Here is a 16933-nt window from a genome sequence, read left to right as displayed (position 1 = left end):
TTTTAAAAGAGATGTTATGAAAGTCTATTTAATGGCGTGGAACACGTTTGAGGTCTGCTAAACAGAAAAGATACGGCAACAAGATTTCTTTAATGATCCTAACTTCAACAACTGACAAAGACTGCCACTCCAACTGTTAAACCCAGAAACAAAGTAGTAAAAAAATAAAATAGCGAATAACATTAAAAGTAGCAAATTTAGGAAACCTAATTCAAAATCCTTGAAAAGTAAAAGATTTTCTTCTGGAAATGCAAGGTAGGTTCATTGTTAAGAAAGCCATTAAATATAATACATACAACAAAAGGTCAAAAAAATACTCACTTCCACATCAAAATAATCACTTACTTGGCTGAGATACCTGTTCCTTTGTCCAGATCACATTTTTAGATATTAATTCCTCCTATCCTGAATGAGAAATTTAGGTTTTGACACAGTAAATTATCAAAATCACAGCCTCCTACCTTGACCTTAGGATAGGATAGTGACTATATCTAAAGTAATCTCTGTATTAGACTCACTTATGGGCCTAAGTAGTGTAGAAAACATGCTGGTGAAGAAGGTAAACACTAGAGCTGATAATGTAAGGATAAGAAAAAAAATGAAATAAATATTCCAAGTCATACAAAGAAAAACCTACTGTACCAAAACCAGACAAAGAAGCTACAAAAAAAGAAAACTACAGGCCAATAGCAAACCACATTCAACAGTACACTAAAGGATCATTAACCACAATCAAGTGGCATTTATTCCAGGGATGCAAGGATGGTTCAGTATCTGCAAAATCAATGTGATACACCACCATTAACTAAACAAAGGATAAAAATCCTAAGATCTCTCAATAAATGCAGAAAAAGCACTTGACAAAATTCAACATCCATTAAACACTCTCAATGAAGTGGGTTCAGAGAGAACATATCTCAACATAAATAAAGCCATATATGAAAAACCCACAGCTAACATCATACTCAATGGTGAAAAGCTCAGAGCTTTTCCTCTGAGATTAGAAACAAGACAAGGACGTCCACTCTCTACTTTTATTCAACATAGTACTGAAAGCCCTAGCAACAGAGAAATTGGTTCCATTTCTATACACTAATTGTAGAATAGCAGAAAGAGAAATTAAGAAAACAATCCCATTTACAACTGCATCCAAAATAATAAAAACACCTAGGAATACATGTAACCAGGGAGGTGAAAGACCTATACTCTCAAAACTACGAAATGTTGATTAAAAAAAAATTGAAGATGACACAAACACACAGAAGCATATTCCATGCTCAAGTATTGAAAAAATTAATAGTTCAAATGTCCATGCTAACCAAAGCAATCTACAGATTCAGTGTAATCCCTATTAATAGCAACAGTATTTTTTACAGAACTAGAACAAATAATACTAAAATTCGTATCGGGGGGGGTGCCTGGGTGGCACAATTGGTTAAGTGCCCCGACTCTTGGTTTCAGCTCATGATCTCAGGCTTGTGAGATCTGAGTCCTGGGCTCTGGGCTCAGCACAGTCTGCTTTGGATTCCCTCACTTCCTCTCCCTCTGGCCCTCCCTCCTGCTCCTGTGCTCTCTCTCTCTCTCACAAATAAATACATCTTTAAATAATAAATAAATAAAATAAAGTTTGTATGGAACCACAAAAGACCCCAGATAGCCAAAGCAATCTTGAGAAAGAATAAAGCTGGAGGTATCGCAATCCCAGATTTCAAGATAACACTTCAAAGCTGTAGTGATCTAAACAGGAATAAGTCATGGGGATAAAAGGTACAGCGCAGGGAATACAGTCAATGGTAGCGTAATGGCATTATATGATGACAGATGGCAGCTACACTTGTGGTGAACATAGCATAACATACAGGCTTGTCAAATCACTATGTTGTACACCTGAGACTAATGTAACATTGTGTCAACTGTATCAAAAAAATAAATAAATAAAGGAAAACTATGGCAAGGAAGAGAATCCTCTAAGGGATGGTAATAACATGCCCCATGAAAATGCTATCACTCTACCAAGAACTCGAGGCAACATTTAGATAACTTTTAAGTCTTGTACATAATGCATAGATTACAAGCCACTTTGGAGGGCTGACTAAGCACAGCGTTACTTTTACTGTATCACACGAATTGTGTGTGTGTGTGTGTTTTAGATTTTTATTTATTTGAGAGAGAGAGAGAGACACAGTGAGAGAGGGAACACAAGCAGGGGGAGTGGGAGAGGGAGAAGCAGGCTTCCCGCCGAGCAGGGAGCCTGATGCGGGGCTCGATCCCAGGACCCTGGGATCATGACCTGAGTCGAAGGCAGACGCTTAACGTTCTGAGCCACCAAGGCGCCCCTGTATCACACGAACTATTGAGTAAAAATTACCCTTAATGTTTGCTTTAATGGATCACCTCAAATCCTCTTGTTCTTGTATGTATAATGTAGAGTGGGGATGGCATACTATAGCCCACGGGCTGATTCCAGGCTGCTATCTGTTTTTGTAAATGATGTTTTGTTGGAACACAGTCCTGCCCATTTGTTTCCATATTGTCTACAGCTGCTTCCATGCTACAGAGTGGGGAGATGTATTAAAATTAGGTAAAGTCATAATTAGGAAACATGAGCTCTAACTTTTTGGATACCTAAGAATGGTTAAATTTTAAAATGGTTATCTCTGAAAAGAAGAAAAAGAATGGGGGCACCATATATGATAAATGATTAACTACAATGAGGCATATGAAACACAGTTCTTTCTGTATGTATGGCCCAATCTGTGAATGTGCTTTCTTGGTGAACTTAATCTGAGTGGGAGGAAATCCAGAGGCAAACTGACCACTATGAAATTCCGTACTTTCTAGGATTAGTTAGCTGTAAATTCGAGCCCTACAGAAAAGAAAATGGGAGGGGGGAGGCAAGGATTTGTAGACATAGTACATCTAACCTGTGCCAGGAGTTGACACACTTTCTGTGAAGGGCCAGATGATAACGCTTCAGGCCGTGGACCACAGAGTCCATCACAAATACTCAGCACTACTGCAGCCCAAAAGGCAACCGTGGGCAATAGAGAATAAGCATGATCCTGTGTCCCAACAAAACTGCGGATTTACAAAAACAAGCTGCTGCCATGTGGGCCATAGCTTGCCAAAACTAAGTCTATGCCAACTATCTGGACACCGTTACCTTACCAGCAATAAAATTTACGCCAAGTGTTAACTGATAGGTATCCCTGTTATTTTCCACTCGATACATACACAGAGTAATCTTATCAGTACCATCCGCTAGCAGAATGCAATGTTTATGCTGAATTCCAGCTGGGACACAGTGATCTGCACAGCAAGCTGCTCCAGCCCTTGGTGCACCTACACCTGAGCTAACATTCTGTAAGCAGTGGATTTTCAGTTGTGACTCTGACTCTCGTGATTCCTTTTTGTTGGGGGGTAGAAAAAAACATAACCTCATAGAAATTGTGCAACGCAAACATCATGCAGGATGGTGGGGGGGAATACTGAAAGGTGAAAAGCCAACAAAGATAAGCACACAGTGAATAGCTGGGGGTGGGGTGGGAATAAAGGCTAGTTCACCCAGAGTGGTTATTTCTAGAAACTGAAGGGACCTACACAGCCCTCACACCATCTCTCTCGCACATCTGAATCCCCTTTTGAAAACAAACCCTTCACATGTGCCCCCCGTGTCCCGGAAGAAGACAGTGACAAGGGCCCCATGAGGAGGCAGGAAGTCCCAACAATGAAGAATACGCTCCCCACATCTAGTGCTTCAAGGACAGTAAGGTAGTTCAGATCTTTGGAGTGTGACACATACAGCTCCACCACTGGCTACCTGTGGCATGCTGGGGACACCACCTCTCTGGTCCTCAGCTTTACTGTCTGTAAAGCAGGAACAAATCAGACTTCCCAGGGTTACTGTTAAGTTAAAATGAGATGACAAATACATTCGAACCCCTTGCCTAGAACATAAAAGGCACTTATAATTAACTGATAATCACTGTTATTGTTATATGACCTCAGACAGAAAATCTTCAAAAGTTGTGCATGGGTGCTATTACAGGGGTGATGGCAAGCCTAAAAAGAACGACAAAAGAAAAAAAAAAAGAAAACCACAACAGACCTGCTGTCACAAAAAAAAAGAGCAGATAATGGGAATATGGAAACCCTAGGAAAAGAACTGGGGTTCAGATAGCAAAAGCCAGATTTATATAATCCATTTTGGCCCATATAGAGAAAGAGATAGGAAGACTTGGTTTTTGACAGCATGCTAACATTCATATCCTTATACAAGACCAATGTCATTTTAAAAATAAGCTGTGAAGGGGGACACCTGGGTGGCTTGGTCGGTTAAGCGTCTGCCTTTGTCTCAGGTCCTGATCCTAGGGGCCTGGGACCAAGCCCCGCATCGGGCTCCCGGCTCAGTGGGGAGCCTGCTTCTCCCTCTGCCTGCCACTCCCCTTGCTTGTGCTCTCTCTCCCTCGTTCTAACAAATAAATAAAATCTTAAAAAAATAAGTTGTGAAGGACATGGAATATGGGAACTCCCTTTGTATGAATGGCTATCCCAGGCTTCTCCTTAGGGAAAAGACAATTTTCCTATCATTCAGGTTCCCGGCGCAGGTTAATTATCTAATTCTGTCAGTAGGAATTATCCAAATATTCCAGAGATCATATGGGGAAACTTACGCTATGAAGGCACCATCTCAAGACCATCCTCATGGGAAAAGGTGACCTTTATTACTTTTATGAAAAATGGCAGACACCAAGGAATGATCTGGCATTCTTTAAAAGAGCTTACAGTAGGGGTGGGCCTCTACAGAGATAGCCCAGGGATGGTCATACTATATATGCTGCCCACTTTAACTCTGGACCATGTAAGTGCTCCCTGGAGCCTATCAGGGGCTGTACCCCTTAGGAGCCAAAAATGAATACTAGTCCAGCTGGTTTAAGTGCAATCCAGAAGACCCTGCTGCCTCTGAAATTAGTAACCCAAAGTGCTATATACTTGGCTGCTGCTGAAATAATGAGCCTCTGCTATGAGCTGACTTTTGACAAGATGTATGTAGCTCCACTGTCTAATAAAAACTCCCAACAAATCTGGTTAGAAAGAATAGACCCTCCCCTTATGGGTTACGTATCTGTGACATGTAACTTATGCAACCCTGTTTACTTGGGAACCGCTTCAGTCCTGATCCTTTGCAGGGGTGATCATAGACTGGGTAAGCATGTAATTTACCCCAATTGTTTTGAGGAGGATGTATGACGGAATAAACTGCAGACTTTATAAAGGTACTGGCCCCTGGAAAGGACATTTCTACGAACCTCCCTGACAGGAGTCAGGGCAGTCATCCTTTCCTCCCCTATTTACCTAGTCACTGTGTTAGCTTAATCACTGAGAGGACCCCCTCTTCTGCTACATGTTCACTCGTGTGGAAGAGCTGGCAGACTCTCTCAAACACTTTCCAAAAGACATCCTTCCCAATTCAACCTAGTGAGGGGTTACAAAAAGGAAAAAGATTGCTTTCATCATCTACGACCCCGCCCCCATGCTCAGCTTGCTCGGCCTCCAGTGTACTGAAAGACAGTGGCAAGTATTAGAAGGGAAAATGGGGGTGGGGCGTCTAGGTGGCTCAGGCAATTAAGCATCCGACTCTTAATTTTGGCTCAGGTCATGATCCCAGGGTCGTGGGATCGAGCCCCGCGTCGAGCACCAAGCTCAGTGCGGAGTTGGCTTGAGATTCTCTCTTTCCTTCTCCCTCTGCCCCTCCCCCAACTTGTGCGTGCTCATTTGCTCTCCCTCTCTCTCCCCCAAATAAATAAATAAAATCTTAAAACAAAAAAGGGAGAATGGGAAGTGGGGAAAAAACACAAGGTGTTGCTTAGTCTAACCTACCCATTTTTAACACAATTTTCATACCGTAATGGAAAAACTTCAACATTTATGATACTTTCTGCTTTTACTCGTTCTTTATTCCGTTGTCTACTCTCACAAGAATGAAAGTTCCACAATGGCAGAACTGTTAATATCTAGAATAGTCTCTGGCAACTAGTGAGCAATTAATAACTGTCTAAGGAAGGGAGGAAGTGCCACATCACAACCATCTCTTCTCTACTCCCAACTGGGGGACCCCCACCCAAACCACCAGCGACTTACCAAGGCTTCCCAACTGCCTCACAAGGACATCCATGGCAATGGTGATTCGTTCTGGCTTGCTGATGAACCCACTGGGCAGGAAGCCTCAATATACGTGACAGGTAGGTCTTAGTGTTGCTCTTGACCAATGACAAGGTTTCTGGCTGCCCAGGAATCTGCATTTTTAACAGGCATCCCAGGTGATTTTCTGCATAAAAAATTTTTACACCATGAACATTTCCTTCATTGGGCAAGAACCACCTCAGAGGCTATTATAAAAATTTTTCAGTGTGGAATAAAAAACATTTCTGTCTCACACAGCCTCCTTGGACTCAAATGGGACCTAGAGGAAGCACTGGGTAGAAGACACAGTACTGGCTTACATTAAAATCCACTTCCTACATCAACTAGCTATAATCTTGGGCAAGATAAGCAATTCGCCCATCTGCAAAAATGGGAGAATGAAAAAAATGAAAGGTTAGGCTCATTATTTTCTAGTGCAGTCTGAACATTTTAAGACCTTTTTTATTCATACCATGATGGGGAAACTATCATGTAATCGCCTAATACCTACTAAGACCACCTTCCCTGCCCCTTCCCACCAACTGGGCTAGCCTGCCAAAGCCACTAGCCACTTACCAAGACTTCACACTGATTTGATAACCATGTGCAGGATGTTGATCTAAGCCTCTCCCAATTCTCTAGTAACCTCACTGGGCCAGGCGGGGCTCAATATACCTCTTCACCAGTGGCATGGCTTCTGACCACATCTGGTGTCACCTGTAGGATAGAGAGAAGGAAGAAGAAACAAATATTAAGACAGAATAGCCAAGGTTTGAGATACAGCTTCGATTTACTTTTACCACCTTGGTCAAGTCATCCAGCCCACACCATGGACCTCAGATTTTGCTCTCTTCTTTATCTGGCAGACTGTTGCAATGCCTACAATTATTATTTAGTAAGAATTCGTATATCCATTTTAAATGGGTAACTCGGGTACAGAGACACCAAGTAACTGGCTGTATCAAAGGGTTAGAACTCAGGTATTAACTCATGCTGATCTGCCTAGCTGCCTGCAAGTCTTTCCCTCTTTAGACTTCAATATCCCTACCTCTGAGTGGGGTAAACTTGATTTCTTAGGGGCCCTTTTCTGTCTGGCAGTTATGACCCTCCATTCTGTAATCCTGGCTAAAAAGAGCTCCCTAAAAGTGGATGAAACCTCCCTCTATCTAGTCATTGGATGGCATTTGGTTCACACTAATGAGGAAAAGTATGGGCTCTGGGCCAAGGCCTGTCATTCACAATCTCAACTCCCACCAGGACTCACTTTACCTGTGTGTGAAAGGAATCAAACCTATCTATTGCCTTATCTGCTGCCCAGGTTATCAAAATGATCAAAGGGAGCTAGGCAGGCCAATGGCTACTCCCCTATCTCCCAAGACTCAACCACTAGGAAGGAATGGGACTCTGAGACCTAAGACCCACACAGGATAAGCCAAAGATCCCCAGGGGTCCTTTCTTTCTAAGAAAGCCGCCTACCGCCTCTAAGTTTCCCAGTCCCTAGCTGCTTAGCATGAAAAGCAACCCAGAAATCTGGCAATTCAGCAATGGCCCAAAGCCCAAGCTATTAAAATCATTAGATGCTGGCAGCACCAGTGAATGCAACTAGGTTTCCTATTACCCAGTGAAAGGCAGACAACCCTTGAGCCCCAGGGAAATTCAAGGAGCAGTTTCTCAGGGCTCATTTTTAACTACTGCATTCCCCATCAGCAAAAATGTCTTAGAATGTCTACTAGTAATCTTGAGAGCCTGGCAGAAAGCTCTCCTGCTGCAAGTGGGGAAGGGGAGCAGGAGACTTGATGAGTCTGAGCCATCTCTTTACTAGATAAAGTAAAGCAGCTGTTACTAGAGCACGATCTGCACACCTACAAGCAGCACCTGCCGACAGCAATTCCTGAACTTATTACAGCCCAGAGGGACAAGAAGGGGAGAGAAATTTGTACCGGGCATAATTGGGAAATAAATGGCAAATGTCAGTGTAGACACCTTACTATGAAATGCCTGCACTAAGGAGCCAAGAATAGAGTAGTTGGTAGTTAGTGCCTCTCTCTGAAGACAGAGATCTTATTTCCATTCCCTTCTCCCACTCCACCTAGCTCTCTTCTAAACTAAACTACTCCAGTTTCCAGCCCCCCTGCTGCCCGATTTATTCCACTTGTTTAGGTCAACAAATTTCAAAAGGGAAATACTTTCCGTTTGTCTAACTGTGAAGGTCATAAATACACACCGTGAAAAAAGTTCCAGAAATATATTAAGGATGGAAAGTAAAAAATCCCAGAATCTCAGAAAGTTTAACACTTGGGGTATGTTCTCCTAATTACTTTCATGTACACAAACAAACATGAATTTTTATTTCACAAAAACTGGATGAAAACCATACTATTGCCCTCTAGCTTTTTTTTCAACTAATACACCTGATACATTTTTCCAAGTAAAGTATTCGTCTACAAGACTATTTTTACTTTTAATGCCATGTTGTAATATTACATGAAAACATCAAAATTTATCTACCCAAATGATTATTCATGAAGAGGCAAGGTGTTTTTCCATTTTTTATTGCTATGAACATTGTAAACATTCCCATACCTACATCTTTTAGAATATCCTTAGAATATTTCTTTAGGATTTCTTTAGAATATTTCAGGGTATATCCCTAAAAATGAAACTGTGTGGTCAAAAAGACATACAATTTTTATTCTGCCACATTATATATTGCTAACTGACCCTACAAAGGATTACACTGAAACTGGGTAACCCCACCAACATCAGTATAACATTTTTTTTAATATTTGCCCATGTGATAGGTATTAAATGTAACAATACATTTTTAATGATTCAAACATTTATTACTATGAGAATTACAAAGATGAGTACGATACAGTCTCTGCCCTTGAGTTTAAATGAAGGGAGACAGACACAAACAGGTAACGTTTACCATTATCATGTTCATGACGAAGAGAAATTAAGATTTCAGTTCGTGGTGCTTCCCAAATTGACTCTGCGGCTATTGCTAATAGAAAGGGTCCAAAAGAATATGATTCGACCGTACTCCAAATTAAAAATCCATCTGCTAAAATTCCAAGGAGTTGTGCTAATCCTTAATCACCTAGGGGGCATTCTGATGTGACCCTGTTGTTTTTCCTTCAAGTCTAAGAACCAGGCAGAAGCTGCTCAGAAAACGACCTGTTCCCCTCCCCCCAGGCAGTGAAGTGAATGAAGTGTAGGGCAATATTTGATTGGAAAGATTCACTGAGACTGGACCTGGACTTCCATCTTTTCTTCTGCTACCATTTCCAGTAAACAGTGAACTGTAAACATTTTCTTTCAGGCGTCAAATGGCTTCTCTCCCTGGAATCTCACTTCCAGGCAGATCTGCTTATACATAGTTAGGCTGCAGCAGTATCCATTCCAACTTGGGAAATATAGATAAGAATAAAAAGAAACTATTTTTCAGTACCATGTGGGTCAGATACAGATGAGCTCAAAATGGACACCACCACAAGCATTTAAAAAACCTATCCGACAAAGATGGATAAATATACAATAAAGCAAATATAGCAAAATATTAATTGCAACATCCAGTTGGTAGTTAGATGGGTTTTCAATGTACAGTTCTTCAACTTTTCTATACGTACATTTAAAATTTTTCACAATAAAATGCTGGGGAAAATCCAACAAGCAGCTTGAAAAACAATGCTGTAAGGGCCTTTCCCACCATTTTACTTCTAGAATGAGACTATCCTATATTCTTTCCTTTTTGTTTGTTTGTTTTTTAGATCTAGCTTCCTTGAATTGGACTTGGGAGCTCTCAACTTTTTAATGACACGAAATGAATCACAATACACCCATAGGCAGGTTTCCAAGACAATGTGTGGAAGGTTAGGGAGGGTAAAGGGGAAGGCCCTAAGCTCTTGGAAGTCCAGGCTCCCTAACTGTATGAAGTCTAAGTAAGTATTTCAGAAACCCCATTTCTTTGTGTATTAGCATTCAGACCCCGTAAACATTTGCCTTGGCCTACCTTTCTGCCTTAGCTCACATTAACTTGTTACTTTCCATATTCTCATTGCAAAGAGCTGTGCAGGAAGGGGGGGGCAAGGGATAAGGCACCAAGGTATGATATGGCCACGGTCTTCAGGTTAGGATTTAACAAACGGAATTTCTAGAGATGAAGCTCCAAACTTGATGCTGAAGTACATGGTATAACTGACTAACTGTCGGACCCTGGTAGAGGCCTTATAATCAATCTAGTTTGAAGTGTGTTCTAGCTGGCCCACCTGTAAAATAGGAAAAAGACCTGTTATAAGCAATAATGAATGAGGTAAATAAATGAGTTTCTGAGATGTTAGAAATATCTTTGGTGAATGGAGAGGCACATGAAACCATCACAGTCGAGTAATGATCCAAAGCTGGGCAGGCAATCTTTTTCGGTAAAGGACAGGCTTTATGGGCCTCCAGGTCTCTGATGTAGTCATTCAACACCGCTGTTGCAGGCCGGAAAGGCCGCAGACAAAATAATCAACAAATAACATGTGTTCTAGCAGAACTTTATTTGCAAAACCAAGCAGCCCACGGGCTGCATTTGCCTACCCCTGATCTAGAACGTGCAGCCCTACCTAGGAACACCATTTGAAGGATGACCTGAAGAGAAGTGGAAAGGGGATGAGTCTACAGATAGCTAACACTGGGCAGTGAGGATGAGGCTCCTGATCTGGCAGCTACCACCCAGGTCCCACCAAGGAAGAGAGTGTCAGCAGCTGCAATGGTAGCAACATCTGTAAATACCAAGGACTGAAATCCAAACACAAAAACAGCATTATCTCAGAAAAACTCTTTGGATGCATAACCACAAAGAAATAGCACGTTTCTGACCACATGCATTTTGAATAAACAGTTGACAGTCCAGAGCCTGTGGAGATCACCTTAGCAGGCACACGATAAATGTTTGTTGATGACTCATTCATTTATTCATCCAATAAACATTTACTGAGGCCTACTAATGTGCCAGGCTGGGCTCTGGAGAAGACACTGTCCCTGCCCTCAAGGAGCTTACAGTCTAACTGAGAACATAGGAAGGGAGACAGGCATATACACAGACAATTACAATACAACCTGGTAAGTGCTGCAACACTTATCAGGTTGTATTATAATGGCCGATGTAAAATTTCTTTCCAGGGGGCGCTCCTCCAGGCTGCTGCTGGCTGTAACATCAAGAGAGGGAAGGAACAAATAGTAGAAATCAAAGGTTAAAGGCTTTTAGGCTATTTCAAATACCCACACTCTCCCTAACTCCTGATCAGAGATGGGTTTGGGAACTCCCACGCTTAGGATGGGCAGAGACATCCCGTAAAGGATCTTCTTCAACCACCTCCTCTACAATACAAGCTCTGTTGTTTTGTTTTGCTTATTATACATCTGTCAACCTCCCCCCCCCCCCCCCAATAAGCCTCGTTTAATACCTGCAACTAACAAAATGCTGAAAAATGGGGGCTAACGACTGCCTGGACTAACCCAGTGTAACTGGATAGCAAAAAGCAGTAACAAATCACTTGGCACCTCTAAATCCTACCCTTCACTGAAAAAGTAAAAATTAGAATGTTATTAAATATATGAGATAGTATAGAGCCCATGTATTGGGAATAATTTAGAGAGGTTTACTTAATAAATAAAATTAAACAGATTCTCTGAACCACAAATAACAGACCCAGTTTCAGGAAACCTTCCAAGACACCTCACCCCAAAACCTTTAGGAATATCTATTCTAAATTACCTACATAATCGTAAATAACAAAATAAATAAGAAAAATGAAACAAGGAGGTAATGCACTCTTCCCAACCACTTTTCAACACTGAGTGATAGTAAGAGACTCCCTGAGGAGAGATTACTAGTGTTAACTAATCATTTGGTTCAGATGGTCTTATACAAAGGATGGACTTTTTCCCGTGTCCCATACTGTTCCAATAAGGCCTAGGATTTTAATGGCTCTTCCGTCTCTGCACCAGCAAACTGAGCTGATGACATCAATAGATTGCTGCCATTTACACTGAGATCCCCGTCTTGGGACCCAATGTCTCTGAGGCCACTTTTATATGCTTAACATGCTATTTCCCCCTAAAGTAATCATACTGCTCTTGCCTACACTGTTCCATTCTGCCACTGTCAGCCCACATTCACAAGGCCTTCTCAGGCGTTGCAGTTTGTTCCTCCTAGCATTTTACACCCCCAAAGAGCTTAGTGTTATCTATAAATGTGGACATTACACTATGTCCATATCCTCCTCCAGATCACTCCTAAGTATTCGAAATAAGATCAGTCCCAGAACGGATGGGGAGAGGGCTCTATTGTTTTGTGTCTTGTCTAAGTTGGTTTCTTATTAGGGACAAAATGTTGCCAAGTCTTCTTTCCACACTCATAGCCAGGACGTACCAATGCTATGCAGCACTCAAGAGTGCTCTCTTTTTAAATAAAAAGACATGGCTATCTATTTAAAGGACAGACAAATGTTATCTCAAAATGGCTACCAAGAATCTGACATGTATCCCACGAAGCAGTTGTCCCTGGAATCACAAACATTTCTTAAGACTCAATGGCTACATATACCGGGAGTATATGTGCAACAAATCGCATCTGTCATTTGCAATAAATGACAAGGGATAATAGATCCTTTTACAGCACACATAGTATAGAGCTCTTACAAATACATAACATTCAGACCCAAATCGAATAGTTCACAAAGAGCTAATAATTAACATTTGAGAATCCAGCCTCACCAGGAATCAGAGAAATGGATCGTAAAACAAAGATACCATTCTCTTACATATAAGGTAGCAAAAAAGATTTTTCTAAATACCTAAATAACTGGGAACAGAAAAAATGACAATTTTTTTCAAATGTTACTATAGCAAGTCTTTATAACGTTCAAACTTTTTGATGAACAATTCTAATTCTGGAACTCTATTCTATAAAGAAATAACTCAAAATAGATAAAAACTAAATGAAAATGAAAAGGCATTCATTACATCATTTAAAATACTGAAAATTTAAAAATATTTTCAGGCATCAAGGTATCATGAAACCATTATATGACAATTGCAAGAATGTTTAACGTGGAAAAATGCATGTTATAATGTTAAACTCAAAACACAACTTAAAATAGTACAAATATATGATCAACTGTAGAAAAATGCAGGGAATGAAAAGACGTGAACACATTTATAAGCACTGGGTTATCTCTGGGTGGTGAAATTACAGATCCTTTTTCCGCAAACTTGATGGTTATCCTCAGACAAAGCTACAATGAATATTTACCAAATTTCTAGATTGAGGGAACTATTCAAACTTAAACAACGTTAGAAAAATCACAAAATAGAAGATAAGAGATTTGACCACTTGCTTTCGAATCTCTACTAACCCCAAATTTAAAAACAAAAATTAAAAGGCAAACAATAACTTGGAGTATGTAACACTGCAGAAATTCGAGTAACAGCCTTAATTTGAAGAACACTTTCGAATAGATGATAACAGTAACACTAAACTAAAACTGCAACAGATAAATCAGTATAAGACCTGAACTAACATCACATGAAAGAAAATGAAACTGCTAAGAAATATATGGAGGAAAAAGGAGTCCAAACTCCCCAATAACCAAATTAATGCAAAATTAAAATAATACTGGTTGTTATCCGTAACATATATTTTTCAAAACGAACACGACCCAATGCTTGTGTGAGTAAAAATTGGTACGACCTTTTCAGAATGAAATCTGTCAGTATACGCGGAGTGTTAAAAACACTGACAGAGTGACTGCACTTCAGTGAATCCATCCTAACTAATAGTAAAAGAAATGCATGTATTTTCAGTCTTTTATTATAAGAAAAAAAAAAAACAAGAACCTTTCCTTTACTATTGGACATTTGTATTAACACACCGAAATATTAATAATGGGTAAGAAAAAAAATCTCTACTGCAGCAAAAGACCGCTGTCTCAGAGCATTTGACCAGATCTCAAATCAGGCAAAACAAGAAGGGTGTGTCCAGCCTGCCGCAGTCGGCCATTTTAAACCCTCTGCAGAACAAAAAGCATAGAAGACAAGGGTAGATAAGGATGGCCACCCCCGTAGGCTCCAAATCAACAATTCTTTACTTTTTGTCTTCTACAGCTGTAACCCTGTACAATGCACGGAGTAAAAAGCAGCCAAGAGCAAACAGGTCTCCTTTCTTAAACAGCACAGGTAAATTACAAACAAAATCTGAAATCATAAAAGAAGGGTCTTTTAAATTTTGAACCCTCATTTCAGGGGAATAAAGCATAATGTTCAAGAGCACAGAATTATGGAGCCATACAACCTGGATGAAAATCCAGTTTCAGCCATTCAGATGGATGTAAAGCCTTGGACAAACTACTTAATCTTGTGTCCCCCACATTTCTCATTTGTAAAATATGAATAATGGTACTGCTGTTTCTTAAGATTGTCGAGAGTACTAAATGAGTTAAGGCACACGTAAAAGCACTTAGACCAGTAGCTGGCATATAGTTTTAAGTGCTATAGACGTTTAAATATAATTATTACTATAGCGAAATGGGCTTAGAGAAGGAAAAGGACCAGTATGAGATCATAGCTAGGATGACTGGGCAAGAACGGTTTCTTCTATTTTGAATTCTGTGCCCTTTGTGCTACATATTTAAGTGCTAAACTATTAGTTTTAGCGATTTACAGTAGATCCTCACTGACAGCCCTCTGAGATCCACGACAAGTACAGCTACCTCAAAAAATCTTCCCCCTAGGCTAAAGTTTTACAGAAAAAAATAATTTGGAGGAAAGGTCACCTTCATACCATCATTACCATTTGCCCAAATCCTAGGTTTTAAGTGTAACAAGCACTTGGAAACACAGCCAAATCCTCACACCAATATTCTGCAGTGGGGGACATCAAGAGCTTCTGCCTAACCTAACAGTAGATTCTCACAATATTACAATCACTGTGTTCTGCTACTCTGATGGGATGAGAGAATGTGTCCAGAGCCAAGTACAGTGGCCCAAAGTCTGACAGAGAGCCTTCCAAATGTGTATTACCGGAATGTAGCCTAGCTCCAGTGGTCCCATTTTACCCATTTCCTACACACAGCCAGCTGCCGAAACCTTTTGTACAGTCATCATCGCCTCGGCATTTTCAAACCCATATATATCAATGGGCCAGTGAAAGGCTAAGATTCTGAGTTAATTTCTGGTGGATTTGGCCACAGCCTAGGACATCTCCCGCTCGGCAGATCCCCTCACCCAACCAGAAAGGCAGATTCTACTTCTCTGCAGGGCCCCCTAGCCCAAGACGGCCAAGCAAAGACAACTTACCTCCCCCCTCGCCATTTTGCAATCTTAATTACACCTACGGCGCGCGCCTCCCCTCCCCGTCATTCTGTCTGAAATACGCCTGCGCTCCTCTCTCCTCCTAAAGCCAACCGTCACAATGTCGTCTCAAATACGCATGCGCGCCTTCACTTTCCCTCCCAACTGCGGCTGCCAACTGTGTACTAGAAACTTTGCTTTCTTAGCTACGCTTTCGACACCGCCTCCCCCCCCCCCCGCAACGCCCCAAGCTTACGCGTGCTTACCTCCCATTCTCCCCAACTGGGGGCCCTTTCCCCTCGCATCAGGCCTTCTCAAATATACGTGCGTGATCCCGCGCCTCCCCCAACCTCTCAAATACACATGCGCACCAAGGCCATCCTCTCCAATTCCCTGCCCTCCCTCCTCCGCTTCTTATACACATATGCCTGACGCTATCTGGACGTGTTTCTCGCCATAGCTGTGCCCCACTACTCAAGGAGAGACACTACGAGCATTTCCTAATGGGAGTTACGTGTGATACACTAGGGAAGTGGAAACACTGCAGGTGACCGCAGAGAGCAAATCTAGATGGAATCCGCCCCGGCCCCCAGGGAGGAGCTGGAGTACCCTCAGACTCAGTAGTAAGACCCACCACCCGGAACAAAGGCAAAGAAAGCCCTTATAATTGGATGAGCCTAGTACTAAGGCCCATCCTTTAAATACACCTTCTGCTACGTAAGAGGAACCCCAAATTTCTAAACAGAACGTTATGGAAAACAGCGACGCTCATGTGCCTCAACCCTGATTAGAGTCTGTATCCTTTCACAATGGAAAGTAAACGCTCAACATCCTTTTGTAGGCTTGAGGCCCATGCTGTCCCCCACTTTTTCCTCTCGTGAACCGGGAGAATACACAGACCAAGAATCTCCCCGTCCCGAGCTCCCTCCGCCGCCCTCCATGTTCTTCTCCTACCTCCTGGCTGAACCGAGTGTCGTAGCGTGAATTCTTAGCGCTGGCCGCCGCAAGACAGGGTAGAGGGAGCGGCGGCACAAAGTTCGCGGATCTAGGGTGGCTGCACAGGCCAAGGTAGAACTGGAAAGGCGAAAGAGAACCAGCGGCGCCTGCAGCCACAGCGAGGATGCCAGTTAAAGCACGGCCTCCCCGGGACCGCCGCAGTATGCTTCTGGCGCATGCGCGGAGTACGCCCTCTTCTCTCCACCCCCACCCATTACCGCCTTTCAGGGGTTAACCCTCGGGCCTTCTTCACCTTTTCCCCAGGGCCCAGGGCCCTAGCCCATCCTGCTTCTTCCACCTCTCCTCCCCTTGGTCTCACCGGCCTCCATCACCATCCCTTCTGCAGCCCATCCTTCCTTCGTCAATCCCATTCCTATTCTTAGCTCACCATTTCCTTGCCAAGTCTCCCCGTTGG

At 42.0% G+C, this 16933-nt stretch overlaps 1 long non-coding RNA gene across 6 annotated transcripts in view; it reads right to left on the bottom strand.

Annotated features, from left to right (window-relative positions):
- LOC114207513 (uncharacterized) overlaps positions 1-16672 on the bottom strand; it is a 60249-nt gene extending 43577 nt beyond the window's left edge. For 4 of the 6 annotated variants that reach the window (XR_003608862.2, XR_003608864.2, XR_003608861.2 and 1 more), the window contains exons 1-3: positions 16477-16672; positions 6760-6900; positions 6142-6328 (exon numbers count right to left, since the gene is read on the bottom strand). This is a non-coding gene — a long non-coding RNA (uncharacterized LOC114207513). Of the gene's footprint in view, positions 1-6141; positions 6329-6759; positions 6901-10198; positions 10473-15528; positions 15591-16476 lie in introns of those variants that run through there. The other 2 variants (XR_003608865.1, XR_003608866.2) reach the window with 2 other exon arrangements.
- Positions 16673-16933: the final 261 nt, after the last annotated feature.

Source organism: Eumetopias jubatus, unplaced genomic scaffold (assembly GCF_037043125.1).
Source record: "Eumetopias jubatus isolate StellerSeaLion01/CBP00866 unplaced genomic scaffold, mEumJub1_p1.0 scaffold_11, whole genome shotgun sequence".
In the NCBI taxonomy this organism is placed as follows: domain Eukaryota; kingdom Metazoa; phylum Chordata; class Mammalia; order Carnivora; family Otariidae; genus Eumetopias; species Eumetopias jubatus.
Note: the sequence above shows the minus strand (reverse complement) of the source record. Positions and strands in the feature narration are given on the sequence as shown.